Source organism: Crocuta crocuta, unplaced genomic scaffold (genome assembly GCF_008692635.1).
Source record: "Crocuta crocuta isolate KB4526 unplaced genomic scaffold, BGI_CrCroc_1.0 scaffold84, whole genome shotgun sequence".
Classification (NCBI taxonomy): domain Eukaryota; kingdom Metazoa; phylum Chordata; class Mammalia; order Carnivora; family Hyaenidae; genus Crocuta; species Crocuta crocuta.
The window spans coordinates 5,168,075-5,183,257 of record NW_027530213.1 but is presented as its reverse complement, the minus strand read 5'-3'; the positions used below and the strand labels follow the sequence as shown (position 1 = coordinate 5,183,257).

The 15,183-nt window shown below is 43.1% G+C and overlaps 1 long non-coding RNA gene across 2 annotated transcripts in view; it reads right to left on the bottom strand.

Moving 5' to 3' along the window:
* LOC144232581 (uncharacterized) overlaps window positions 1–15,183 on the bottom strand; it is an 85,380-nt gene that overhangs the window by 52,236 nt on the left and 17,961 nt on the right. The window contains exon 3 of one of the 2 annotated variants that reach the window (XR_013335459.1): window positions 6,606–6,708. The exons of the other annotated variant lie outside the window; for it this stretch is intronic. This is a non-coding gene — a long non-coding RNA (uncharacterized LOC144232581). Of the gene's footprint in view, window positions 1–6,605; window positions 6,709–15,183 lie in introns of those variants that run through there. 2 annotated transcript variants of the gene reach the window in all.

The window sequence follows — 15,183 nt, the reverse complement described above, 5'->3', positions numbered from 1 at the left end:
TATTTGTTGATAAATGAAGGAGAAGCTAATGCTATGTCCAGTTTAGGGGAAAAGAAGAAAAGATCTGATGTGATGCCTACTGAAAATAAATCATTGCCAGTAGCCACACAATTGCAGCGTGCGTACTGCTAGACTTCCCCTCTATAAAGCCCTTGGGACTGGGACCATTTTTAAAGGCTCTGGAGTGACCAGAACATTAGCTAATTTCAAAGAGTACAAAAGGAAACACTATCTATGAATTCCAATAAGTATTGTCTGAATATGACTTCTCAGAACTACGGAATGCTTTATAGAGATTTTAGCAGCGATGATGGTGCTTGTAAGTAATCTTGCCCCAAAGCAGTTCATTTTCAAGAATACACTTACATCACTAATTGTTCTCACTTAGAGAGCTATTTAGTGCTCCCTGGTCCTTCTGCCCTCCCCCCCCCCCAAGTGTCCATCCTGTCTACTAAGAGGGAGGCTCTGCCCAGGCAGGCAGCCGTAAAAGGCAGCCCTGCCCTCCCTCTCCCAAACGGGGACAGGCAGTTGCAGATGGGGCTCTGGGCAATAAAGGGCTCTTTCTCAGTGGAAATCAAGTTTGACTAAGACGTTGCGGTAAATCTCTGGGAGTGAAGGCAAAGCATCACAAAAAAAAAAAAAAAGGACCAATAACAATTTAATACAAATATAAATGGCAGCAACTTACCTAGCTCTAAAGCAGAATTATGAACCACTATTTAAAAAGAAAAAGTTGTAAAAGGCAAAAGTGAATTCTCTAAACAGACTCTCTAGCAAAAGAAAAAAAAATTCTGAACTGAATTGAATTTTTCTATCCCAAAGAAAGGACAGCCGTTGATCTTAGAATTTACATGTTCTCAGGGATCGTTGAAGTTAAAAATTCCCAAAGATGATTGATTTTGACCACCTCAGTTTTGGCAAGAAAGGAAGAATGCTTTCTTTACTGCTTGGGGTATGCAAATGAATGTGTGGGAAATAGTCTCTGGCAATAAAATCTCTTCAGAGGCGCCAGAGTGGCTCAGTTGGTTAAGCATCTGACTTCTGCTCAGGTCATGATCTCGCAGTTTGTGAGTTTGAGTTCGAGTCCCACATCAGGGCTCTGTGCTGACAGCTAAGAGCCTGGAGCCTGTTTTGGTGGATTCTGTATCTCTGTCGCTGTCTGCCCCTCTCCAGCTTACACTCTGTCTCTGTCTCTGTCTCTCAAAAATAAATAAACATTAAAAAAAAATTAAAAACAGATCTCTTCACAGACTGTCTTAAGTAATTAATATTACAGACCTTTTAAAAATCTTAAGCTCCTTCTTAGCATTTCAAAAAAGTAATAAAAATTAGTGTTCTGGACTGAAACCAAGGAATTTCAAGACTTTTTTTTGCACTGAGAGAGGAGGTTATTCAAGGTATCTTGCTTAGGATCACAGAAAAGCATGAACTGGGAAGAATTGGGTGTACATTCCCTGTCTGCCCCCTTATGTTGCGTATCAACAATTCACTTACCCTCTCTGTGGTTCAGAACTCTGCTTTGTGGGAACTTCTTTGAAAACACTGTTTTCTGAAGGCTGGAAGATTGCACATTTCTTCCACAAAGACGTATGTGAATTCACCCTGCTCGAAACTAAAGGATGCTGGCCTGTAGAGCCACACATGTGAATTCAGATAATTCTATTAACCATTTGTTGCCTAGTGATTTTCCCTTTCCATAAGCAAATCTCAACTAAAAGAANCCCCCCCCCACCCCCCGCCCCCAAGAAAAAAAGAATGTTTGCTGATTGCTTTCTTGGTGTTCAGTTCTGAGAGTCCAAGGGCTAGCCAACAGAGGAACAGTGACATAAAGGCTGGGAGATGTCCTACTGGGCAGCCAGACTCTGTGCTAACAGTGAAGACAGGAAACCCGTGTGCTCTGGGGTTCAAGGGAGGAGACCATACAAGGCACTGAGGTGGCCGGCAAACACTATTCTCAGGAGGTGGTTCCTCTCCATTCCAAAATCATTTGAAACTCACGAAAAATTACAAAACTCCTTTATACCTTCACCAGATTTCCCAACTACCTCCATTTTATCTTTTTTGCTTTGTCATTTTCTACCTCATGAATCATTTGAGAGTGCGTTGCAGACAAGATGGCTCTGCTAAATATTTCAGTGTGTCTTTTCCTAAGGAGAAAGATATTCTCTTACACAAGCTCGGTGCAATTATCAAAATCAGGAAATGATCACTGATGCAATACGATCATTATCTAACTGTGGAGGTGATGTTCTAACTGCCTCTTCTGCCACAGGTTTTCTGTGCATTCAGGAGAATAGAAGACCTTCATTTTTAGTCTCGAAGGTACCGGAAAGAGACAATCCAGGCTCTGAAACCTCCAGTCTACCGGGTCTCTAATGAGATGGCATTCACCTCTCTTAAAGGAAACACGGTTTCAACTCCTCCTTCATCTGACTCAGTTTCTTAAAAATGTCCTCTAAGAGCAAAAGCTTAAACAATTAAACTTCACCAGAAGAGTGGCCTAGCTTTTTCCTTTCCCCAAGCCCCTCCCAGCCCGGTCCCTCCCCTCCCAGTCTGACACAGAAGCCGCATCAAGACACACAGTCTGTCAACACCATCTTCGGCCGCCTGCCCCTCCACACAGTGGTGGCAGGGTCGGGAGCAGACACAAAGCTTCCGACATCGAGATGATTTAATCTGACTGTCTTGCATCCCGCAAAGGCGCGGAGCCCGCTGAGAGTCGGGCAAGGGATGAGAAAGAGGTGTGAGCGCTGGTGAGAAGAGTGAGTGCCCTCCTGATGCACAAGCACTCGCCTCTTTAATTTGGGTCTTGCGTTTCTAAGGCTCAAAATACCCAGCAACCCAAAGGTTCAGCTGTTAATCTGGGATTTTCATTTTAAAAGGACCTTTGAGCCTTCCTATGCAGATGTTGAAATCATTGCAACATGCTTTTCCCTGACAGAGTTCGGTGTTATTAAAAAAAAAATCACTTCAAACAGGTTTTCATACTTAACAACAGACACATTTAGGGACTTGGCCCCCAGCACAGCCTGTTAACCAAGTACAATCATGTGATTTCTCTAATGACGCTTCTGGTCCTTCCAGAAATATGAACGGATGAACAATCTAATGACCAATTCCTGGAACATGTGCCTTTCCAGAATTTTCTCACAACCTAATACATTTTTCTTCCATTAACAAAATGCATAACATTTAGCATTTTCTGGCTTAAAAAATAGAAAAAAGAATCCGCAAAAACAGAAGGAGTGTAAAACAAAATTTCATGATAGTTTTACTTCAGTTTCGTTGACAATGAGAACTCAGGTGTAAATACCTTCCTCGAAGTTCGGTCCAAAGGTCAGCAGCATTGGTATTACCTGGAGCTGTTAAAATGCATAGTCCCGGGCCCCATCCCAGGCCTCCTGAGTCAGAATTTGGATTTTAACAAGATGCCTGAGCCACTTGTGGCTACATGAACATTTGGGAGGCTGCGTCATAAACAGACATGTTCCCCAGGCAGGAATGTCTAGCAGGCTAGAAGTTATTGCAGAGTGGTCAAATCACAAAAGCAGGCTTAATGGATGAAGGGGGAGCACAGTAGATTAAAACAGCCAGAGAAGGAGTGGGAGAATGGATGAAGGGGAATGAGAGAGACAGGCTTCCAGTTACAGAAGGAATAAGTCACAGGAATGAAAAGCACAGCATGAGAAATGCAATCAATGATAACAGAATAGCTTTGCCTGACAGATGGTACCCACACTTGCGCTGAGCTGTGGTCGTGGAATTGCTATGTTGTACACCTGAAACTAATAACATTGGGTGCCAGCTATACTCAAATAAAAAAAGTTTTTTAAAAAACCAAGCAAGTGTTCTCCAAAGGACTAAATAACTAATATCCCACCTCACCTTTCCAGAATAGGGTTGCCAGATTTAGCAAACTCTGTTAAATGTAAATGGCAGACCAATAATGAGTAATTTTTAGTATGCCCCATGCAATGTTTGCATGCATTTGCACTAAGAAAAATCATTTGTTGTTTATCAGAAATGCAAATTTAACTGGGCATCCTATATTTTATCTCATAATGCTTCTGCAGAATTTCTAGATTTTTTTAAAGTCATACCATGCTTCCATATGACTTCTTCGCAAACTGAGCCAAAGACAAAGGTACACAAGGAGACACGTCAATGTATACTGGCAATTTCCAAAATCCTTACAAGGATTTTTAATTATATAAACACATTCAAAATTTTAAAAGGCAACAGCAGACTAAAATTCTAATAACCTATTCTAATATTGTTACTTATAAGTAGGTCATTGTCATCAGAGCCAAACATGATAATCGAACTCAGTCTCTTTTTCAATGCCTGATAGCATCAATTCTTCATTTAGGTTTAGATAATGGCCAAGTCTGCCCCAAGAGTTGCATCTTTCCTTTACCTGGTGAAGTTTATAATTTGGTTCCTGGTTAGAGAATGCAAGTCCCATTTCTGGGAACTATCGCACTTTGGGGTTCTGTGGCCTTAAAATTGTGCAGGAGGAGAAGTCACCACTTACACCTAAACTCCTGCTTAGAAACAAGGTCCACACCGAATTTTCTCCAGTTTTTCCTTCTGCCTTCTTCTCAGAGCTAACTCTTTACATCAATTGAATAAAAAGAAAATAAAATATCTCCACCCAGAAAAGCCACGTGAAGCCAGTGCTTACTCCCCTTTGCATCTGTTTCTTGGAAAATAATTTTTAGAGGCCAAAATAGACCTTCTCAATGGCATTTTTTAATTGTATTTATTTGTTGAGAAAGAGAGCACACGTAAGTAGGGGAGGGGAAGAGAGAGAGGGAGAGAGAATCCCAAGCAGCTCCACACTCTCAGCACACAGCCTGATGTGGGGCTCGAACCTATAGACCGTGATCATGACCTGAGCTGAAGAGTCAGGTGCTAACCGACTGAGCCACCCAGATGACTGAAATGGCAATTTTTCTAATAGACCCTGATGAGCCTCAGTAGTAAAACAATACCCTGTCTTCCCCTAGTGATTTGCATTCAGTCTTTTTCTCCTTTTGTTTCCTTTTCTTTTTCCCTTCCTTTCTTCCTTCCTCTCTGTCTTTCTCCCTTTATTTTCCTTCCTTCCACTCTTGTATCGCACGTGAAATTCACCCTATTTCTCATGTGTGCCTGAGACTGTAGCTGATCTGTTTTTTTCTTCCCAGCTCAGTGCTAAATCGAAACAGTTCTACTTTCTGTGTCGTGGAGGCTGTGCACAACCAGATTAAAGGACTGTGATGTCCTGGGGTGGGGAGAGGGACCTCTCAGCTGAATATGCAGCCCCACCCATCCCCCACCCATCTGCTGTGTTAGCTGTTACCTCTTCCCTCTGTTGAAAATGAGGTCAGAGAGTTCGGGATATCTCAGGGACCACTCCTCATTCCCACCTCTTGTCCTTACTCCGGGCTGCTTTCTGAGGAATCCAAATGGCTTATTAAACTTATTCCCCCGACAGTCTAAGAATCTGGCAGTTTTGCTTACAATTTTTTCCAAGACAGAAGGCAATCACCTTCTTCTGTTTGTTTTATGTCATAAATACAGAGCAGTTAAGATCTATGATTGACCAGGCATTCCATTTCTGAAATGTAATATTTTAATTTATTGAACAAACACCATGTTCTAGGCACAGGCAGAGGATTAACTATTGGCTCATTTAATAGTATAACAACCCAATCAGGTGGGTGTTATGATTGTCCCATTTGACGCTGAAGAAACAGGTCCAGGAAGGTGAAGCAGCTCCCAGGGTCTGGCACCCAACAAGCGATGGGTGCGGCATATTGAACCTGGCTCCAAGATGCTCTGCTCCCTCTACCCAGATCAGTGTCGACAAGCATTTCACCCAGCCACTCAAGTGATTCCAGGACTCGTCCACTCCTAATCATTCTGAGTTCTCTCCAATCTCCACCCTGTAGTCCATCGTGCTAACCACCAATGAGACTTTTACACGTCTCTCCACAGTGCATACCAATTTGTGAACACATCTGTAATAAGGCAGACTCTTCCCATGACCTATCACGCACAATCTAAGACTATAATATCAAAGTAGCTATCTTCCAATATTCTAAAGAACTCGATTATCAATAACACTTACAAGTAAGGAAGCAAATTAATAAAGTGTAGACAGCACTTCAGAGTTCAAACATGAGTTTTTACCTGCGAAGAAGAACATGAAAACCAACCAAACTTATAAGGTCCAGTGATTTCACTCAAATGGGAAACTCAGATAATAAATGGCTAAGGCCAATGATTAAAGTGAAAGACACCGCACATTCATAGAAAAGAAAAGAATTCAAGCATGTGTTCAAAGGACAGTACAAAATGGACGAAAAATGTAAAATATTAAGCCGTAGAAATGTCTTTCTTCTAATGTTTTTTTTTTTTGTAGTAAGTAGCACAATGATAATGCCATCAATTGACCATGTTTTTCAGGGGAAAAAAATGATATTTTTACAGAAAAAAAAATCTTGAAAGCCCTAACCTTTCTCATGCGGACAGTTGCCACGAAAGAGTCTGAAGTCATTGAAACAAGTGAACAACTAATTTTCTTCTTTATTACAACAACAGTAACAAAGTCTGGCAGAGAACAAAATGGTTACCATACCCACAACTGACATCGACTCATCTTTTTTTCCCAGCTGCTATTCAGATCAAGTTTAAGAAACCACCTCTTAAGTCTCTCAGAAGCCTCTGAAAAATAAAAATAGGCAGAAATAGGATAATTATTGAGGACTGTGGGTGGGAAAACCATGTACCCAATTTGTTCCCAAAGTTTCAAGGGAAAGCAAGATGATTATACTGGCAGATTTGTACTGATTCATCAGAAAGGAACATGCCCGGCTGAGCTGAGCTGGTGGTGACAGTGGGGAGGGGTGGGGGGTGCAATTTTGGAGCCAGATATTCTGGGCCAGAGGTAGCTCCTATCTTCCTGACGCATTGCACCTTGTTAAGAGCATGGTATAGATGTACCCTCTTACAACTATGGTGTGGATTTTTTGCAGATTAGCAGGTAAGGGGAAAGTTGCATAGAGCAGAATTGAAACTCAGTACTGTCTTAGTTTGGTCAATGGTGCCATCAGAGGAACTGAGTATTTCAGAAAATGAGAAAGAGAGAGTTCATTCACAATATTAAGAAGACCTTGTCAATTTCTTGACCACAGATGAGTGACATAAGGTTGTAAAATATGTCCAGGTTAATTTAATCTGCTTTAAGATTTAATAAGAGTGGTTTTATTTAAACCACAATAAACCCTGGAAAGCTTCCTTCTCGACGGCCTAGATAAAGCTATGAAACGTCTGAGAAAGTGTCAGGGAATTAGCAACTTATCATAGGAAGAAAAGGCAGGCAGCCACCATGATCACTGTGTTCCCAGAAAACAGAGGCATGTCTTAGAATGTCCCCACCTCTGACTTGGCGAGACTTCACAAATAGTTGCAGGAGGTAAGTTGATGCAATGGGTGAGTGTCCCAGCTCCAAACCTACCGCCCCCTCTTGTTCCCTGCAATTTCCATAATAGAAGACAACTTTTCATTTCACAATTCCTGATAGGAATCACAAAACTAATACCCGTGAGAATGATTTCACCAACACAAACACAATCCCACACTCAGGAGCATAGATCCATCATTTCATTAAGGATTGCGGGCTGGTGGTATGCCAGCTCCCCACTAGTTCTTTATCTATAAATTGGAATTCTACTAAGGAAGAAGAAATTTACTTCCTTGACTATTTCGTTATCCCAAGGTACACAGCCCTACTCAGAAGGGAAAGTGAAATGTTCGGTTCTATTCCTTTATGTGCCAGTTTTCAGAATGTTGAGCTGGTTCCCTAGCATCTTACGAGGGAGCCCATAAGCTTTGTAAATGTTGTTACGGATGCATGATTTTAACAGATGCCATATGTTTGGACACATTGCGGATGCTGTTCTTTTTATATCCATCCTCGGATATGGCTGTTTCGTCTTTGGCCAGTAGGAGCCTTTGCATTTTGGCTCCTGTATGTTTTGAACTTTTTGTCACAGCCCAACGGCCTTGGGCAGTTTCCTTGCTTTCCAACGTGATAATATGTTACCGGTTCATCTTGAACATTTCCCGCCCCAACCTTAAATGAACCACTTTTGCAAGGCACCCTGGCTCCTTTCCATGAGAAATGTAGTTGGAGACTGGGGTTTGGGTGCTAAGAAGATCCTTGCTTTTGCAAGTGTTATTGCTTCTCAGTCTTTCCAGTGGACAAAGCCTGAAAATATTTCTAAGAGAAATACATCAGGAGTTCACACTGATATTTCCAATTCAAGCTTAGGGTTACAGGTTTTTAATTCATTTCTTTGATTTTCTATTTGATTATTTTTTTCTCTGATATCAAAAAGCTTGGTTCTTTATAACATTAATATAGTGTTATATGCTTTATGTTAATATATGTACAAAAACCTTCAGAATAACCCTACCAACATATTATGGACAATATGATTACTCTCAAAGCAATTTNTGAAATAATTCCAGGGCCCCTGCGTGGCTTAGTCAGTTAAGCGTCCGACTCTTGACTTCACACAGGTCGTAATCTCATGGTTCATGAGCTCGAGTCCCACATCAGACTCTGTCCTGACAGCACGGAGCCTGCTTGGGATTCCGTCTCTCTCCCTCTCTGTCCATCTCCCCACCTGCTTTCTATCTTTCTTTCAAAATAAATAAAAATTTAAAACTTTTAAAAATCATTTGAAATAATTCCTTCTCATCAGATTAATTTGTCTAATTTGATTTTGTTTTTGAATGAAAGGATTACTTTCTTTAGCTGTTGTTCTACAATTTTGTAAAAAAGTTTTGCATGCTCCTAAATGTATAGAACAAGCTAATTTTTAAAAATCTAGCTTCAGGGGTGCCTGGGTGGCTCAGTCAGTTAGGTGTCCAACTTCAACTCAGGTCATGATCTCACGGTTTGTGGGTTTGAGCCCTGTATCAGGTTCTGTACTGGCAGCCCAGACCCTGGAGCCAGTTTCAGATTCTGTGTCTCCCTCTCTCTCTGCCCCTCCCCCACTCATGCTCTGTCTCTGTCTCAAAAATAAAGTATAAAACTTTTTTTTTTAAATCTAGCTTCCAAACATATTGCTTTCACTCTGTTTCCTACTTCTCTTATAATTAACCACTTTTATTAATCATTGGTTTTTGTCCNTGGTATAGATAAACCACATCTTCTTGATCCATTCGTCCGTTGATGGACACTTAAGCTCTTTCCATGTTTTACCTATTGAGAGTGCTGCTGTGAACATTGGGGTCCATGTGCTCCGCAAAAAGCAAAGTGAAGATGAGAATGTATGAATGATAGCCTTTATCTAAGAAATGACTATTTATCTTCTAATACATTAAAAATAGGTTTTTGTCCTATTTTTGTCCTATATTTTTAATGTACTAGAAGATAAATAGTCCCATTTCTTAGATAAAGCCTATCATTCATACGTTCTCATCTTCACTTTGCTTTTTGCACTTCACAATGTATCCCAGAGATATCCCCATAACAGTATAAAAGTCAGCCTTTTATTTCTTCTAGCAGCTATGTAATAAACACTCCATTATGTGGATGCAGCATGGCCTATTCAGCAGGTCCCTTCCTGAAGAACATTGGTCTTTTTCTATTGTAATGAACGCCACATTAACAGGCTTTTGTGTTCCTTTTTTTTCTGCTCCCTTATCCTTGTCCTAGAAGTTGAATGGATCAGCCACAAGGTATAGATACATAAGATTGCTAAATTCTTTCCGTAGGGGCTGTGCATTATGCATTTCCACCCATAATAAGCACGAAGGTCCATTGCCCCACAGCCTCTACAACAGAGAATACTTTCAAGCTTCCGAACCAAGTAGATCCCTATTAAGAAAGGTCTTTATTGGGGCGCCTGGGTGGCTTAGTCGGTTAAGCGTCCGACTTTCGCTTAGGTCATGATCTCGCAGTTCGTGGGTTCGAGCCCCGCGTCGGGCTCTGTGCTGACTGCCAGTTCAGAGCCTGGAGCCTATGTCAGAGTCTGTGTCTCCCTCTCTCTCTGACCCTCCCCTGCTCATGCTGTCTCTCTCTCTCTCTCCTAGAAATAAATAAAAACATTTAAAAAAAAAGAAAGGTCTTTATTAAGAAGCCAACAATAAAGCTACCAGTATTTAAGCCTCAACCTAAGTTGTTAAAGGCTTTGATAGAAACTTTTTAGGCATATAGACCTGAGAATTAACGTGGAAACAGAGAGTAGAAGAACTGAAAAAACAGATGTAGACCAATCAGAATCAGCTTATTGAACACCAGAACGGGTAACTGGAATAGTTATGCCTACTTCTCTTTTTCCCGTAACCTCAGTGGTTCACAGACAAGTATCATCTCCATGTATAGGTAGGGTCCCAAACACCAGGAGAAACAGTGGCTTGCTCAAGGCAGGGCCATCCAGCTACTTGAACTCAGTAGAAGTTTCTTTATTCTCCATGAGGCTCAGTGGAAGAGTCGAAAAGTAGAGAGTCATTGACTTAAAAAGTTGGATAAATGGTCTTCATCTCAGTCCTGCCGAGCACGTGTGGAATCCACAGCCTGTCGCTTGCCCTTCTGGGTTTCAGCTCCCTCCCTCCGCTGCAAAATCAGGGGACTAAGTAACTGGGATTCAGCTGGCTTCCAGGACTCTGATCTGCATTCAGGAGACTAAAGGGCATCGGATGGGGAAAGGCCTGCTTCCACATTAGGCCAAACCCAAATCAGAAGAACCCAAGACACTCCCACACCGGGTGTTATTTCCAGAGGCACTGGCGCTCTGGGAACCTGGTACGCAGGTTGGACAGAAGGGAGGAATAAGTGTTGGGAGTATTTATTTAATATTCAGTACATTTAAAAATAATTGGCCATGCTCTTATTGTAGGCTCGGCATTTTATAGGTGATTTACATTTATCATGGTGCCTTTTTATTGCTGCAAACCTGTTTTTCAAAGGAAGGAGCAGGGTCTCAGAGAGGTCTAAGTGATTTGTCCCAAAACACATGGCCAGAGCAGGGCTGGGCTCATGGTCTAATTCTTGTGTGCATCTATGGTCCCTACATTGCTGTTGAAAATAACATCATTTATCTCATAGGAGACATAGAACATGGATTGAACACTATTGGCTAAATCTTGCACAAAGCAGGAAACTCTGGGTCTGGGAGAGAACTTCCAATTTTCCTTGGATTGTCTCCCAGGAAAGCTGTCCGATGACCATCTGACGAGGAATTAGAAAGCCATAACAATAATCTCATCAATCTATTCCCTGAAGCTAGAAGATGCTCATTTGTTCAAGTTTCTGGCCAAGCAAAAGAGGTGTTCAAAAAAGAAACTGACACTTCATTGGCTAATAATAGTGTGGTGAGCATGACATCAGGCGATGTACATAGACTGTTTAATTTAATCTTTGTAATTTATATCACTGTAAGATTAGTCTTCCCATTCTACAGGTAAAGCACTAGAGGCTCAGAAATACAAATCAATTTCCCAAGTTCTCACATCTAGTAGTGGTAGCACCACAATTTTAATAAGGTTCTCTTCTTTCAATGCCCACTCACAATTTCCCCAAGTCACAGTAAGCCAATTCTATGGGACCAAAGGAACCCTTGAGTGGGCAGGGTCATTCCATTTTATTTTATTTTTTTTTATAAATATTTTTATTTATTTCTAGGAGAGAGAGAGAGACAGCGTGAGCAGGGGAGGGTCAAAGAGAGAGGGAGACACAGACTCTGACATAGGCTCCAGGCTCTGAACTGGCAGTCAGCACAGAGCCCGACGCGGAGCTCAAACCCACGAACCGCGAGATCATGACCTAAGCGAAAGTCGGACGCTTAACCGACTAAGCCACCCAGGCGCCCCTGGGTCATTCCATTTTAAAGAAAAGATGATATGGCCAACCAAGCACCTAGCACAGAGCATCTGATATCCAGCCTCCCCACTCCTGGCCTTCCTCTATCAGGGTGGGAGTAACTGCCTAGATCTCATCGCCAGGATAGAAGAAGAGAAATCTACCCTCTACAGTGATGACGAGAAAGCTCGAAGCAAGTGGAACATGGATATATGGCAAAGGCGCTCATATCTGAGCTGGCGTCAGAATCCTCCAGACAGTTTGTAATACCCCAGGTTGCAAGTCCACCCCCAGGGCTCCTGATTCAGTGATTCTGGGGGGTAGACCCAAGATACCGCATTTCTAGCAAGTTCCCAGGCAACGCTGATGCGGCTGGTGTAGGGGCCACCCTTGAGAACCACTGGCCTGTGACATCTGGTATACAATGCTTCTAACTCCTGCCTGTGCTAAAACGGGACACATCTACACACGTCTGCACCTGGCACACCTGCATCACACCTGCGCACCATATACTTGCACCACACACAGGCACCACATGCACACTCACCACACACACACACACATACCAGAATCACTCTGACCACCTGCACTATTCGTAAGTAATACACACTGGCATCAGGCATACAAACACTGCATGCCTGTGCCACATACTCCCATGCACACACACCCTCACGCAGACACACAGCCGCACCACAGTGTACCCCACACAACGGCACCATGCATCTCTAACCCGCGTAACATACATCCATTTACATGCAGACAGGAACTCACACACACACACTCCTTATGCAACACACACACTTCACCCCTCTACCGTGCATACCTCACAACTGCACCTCACACCTTCGTGCATGCACACGCACCCCCCTCCCATGTGAGTGCGCTCTCCACTTGCACCGCACCCTCCCTTTTGCAGATTCCGAGCTGCCTGCCACTACCTCCTTGCTCTTGAGATACCTGCCCTACCTCCTCTTCTTTTCCCTTGCCTTGTGCCCTCATCCCACTTTCCTCCATGGTTGATCCAAATCCCAATCCCAAAGTGTCCATCCAAAAGGTCCCCGATGTCACGGACATCTCCTGACGTTCTTCCTACCTACTCTTCATGAGACACGTTTTTATGAATTATGAATCCACTTAACAAATGCAGCGAGCAGTTCCAGATTGCTTCCTGCGCAAAGCCTTCAGCTGAGCATGCTGAGGAGGAAGCCTGATGAGAAAGATACTCTAGGACTTCATTCATTCATTCATTCATTCATTCAGTGCATATGCATATTGGGTGAGAAACATACCAGACAGACATGCCCCATGCTTCTCACACTTTACAAACCAGTGGTACTGACCCCTCCCCAGACCCCATCCCAGGGTTAAACCAGACCATCCTGTGTTAACCTAAGAGATGGTGGGAGGGATTCTGGGCATCAAGAGAAGCCAGCATAGGTTGGAGGTATTGGGAACTTCCCAGTGCTCTCCAAATACCCCCAAGCTAGTAGCTGATTCCTCCTGTCTCCTCTGAGGTGAATTTGGTTCCCTCTGCAAATCCAGATTATTCTCCACAAAGGGGGACACCATCTAACCTAGCAGGAGAAAATTTAACTTATTGTAATACTAGCAATAATAATAACAGGAAAAAATAAATAATAGCCACCTTCTGAAGAGGACATACTATATACTATACATTTTAACTGCTAATTCTCTGTTTGAAATTTTTTAAAGTTTATTTATCTATATTTGAGAGAAACAGAGAGACCGTGTGAGCAGGGGAGAGGCAGAGAAAAAGGGAAACAGAAAGAGAGAGAGAAAGAGAATCCTGATCAGGCTCTGTACTGTCAGCACAGCCCATCGTGGGGCTTGAACTCATGAAACTGTGAGATCACGACCTGAGACAAAACCTAGAGTCAGATGCTTAACCAACTGAGCCACCCAGGTACCCCCAACTATTTCTTTTTTTTTAGGTTTATTGAGAGAGGAGACACTCACAGAGAGAGAGAGAGAGAGAGAGAGAGAGAGAGAGTGCTTGTGTGGGGGAGTTGCAGGCAGGAAGAGAGCGAATTCCAAGCAGGCTCTGTGTTAGCACATAGTCTCATGCGGGGCTCAATCTCACAACCCTGGGATCACCACTAGAACCGAAATCGAGAGTTGGTTGCTCAACAGACTGAGCCACCCAGGCTCCCCTTAACTGCTAATTCTTACCCCAGGTCTTACCATCCCATTTTCCAGTGGCAAAAGCAGGTCCTCCAAAACATTAGCCCAAGGTCTTGCAAATGGTAAATGGGGGCTCATTCCTGGTGACTCGCTTCAGCAGGGGCTTCCTTCCCACATGCCCAGACCATGGGATCCCTGCACTGCATCGATGCCATTCTCAGAAATGGCAAAGCATCTCTGTCCCCACCCTGCCCCGTGTCCCCCATCAGCACATGGAGACCAGAATCATAAGGACAAAGTTGTTAAAGCAGGCACATTCGAGAAGAGTAGATGAAATAACTTACTTCGATTTTTTTAATTTGAAACAAAACCCTAACTACGAGAAAAATAAGCGTTGAGAAAGATCAGCCTGACACACCGTGAATCACATCCTTCTGTTCTGAATTCCCTGTTTTCACTGAGCCGCACACTACACGTGGCTGGCTACGCAGTGGGCAGCGAGGTAGTCAGGTTTGATTTAATGTCTCCATGAGACAGACTTCCCCAGACATGTGTCCTCGAGCTGCATTTGAGGGCAGGGAGGGTAAGTGGTCCCTCGGCCAGAAGCCGCTCCCCGGTCACCTCCCACTTGCCCCGTCTGCTGACCTCCAAGGAAATTCAGCCCCGCAGCCACCATCTGCGGCCCCATCAGCCAGGCTGCAGTAAAAGGTACTTAGCGCACACAGCTCGTTTTGCAAGGTTAGAAGGGATCAATAGGAGATGTGTTTAATGTGGTATCGCTATCACGTCTCATCGCACTTTTAAAACTGGAATATCCACAGTGGTGTCTAATCTTAGTCTCTCGGTACAGAGAATGGGCTTGATGTGGTCTCAGATAGATATCGCAGCCCAGGATGGACACACAAAACCTGCCGAGTGGCGTCTGGAGTCCACTCTTGCTCTCATTTTCTTTTTCTCTTTTTCTCTCTCTCCTTTTCTCCCTTTTGAATGGTCTCCTCTACTTTTTCTCTTCCTCCCTCCGTTCCTTCCCTCATTTCCTCTCTCCTTGTTCCTTATCAAATCCTCACTTTTAATTTCGGGTGTTTGATTGACTCCTGTGGAAAACAATTGGGACTTCAGCAAACCACCGAAGCAGCCGGGTAGGTACCCTAGCACTCCCCAAGCACCCATATAAACTGCTAAAT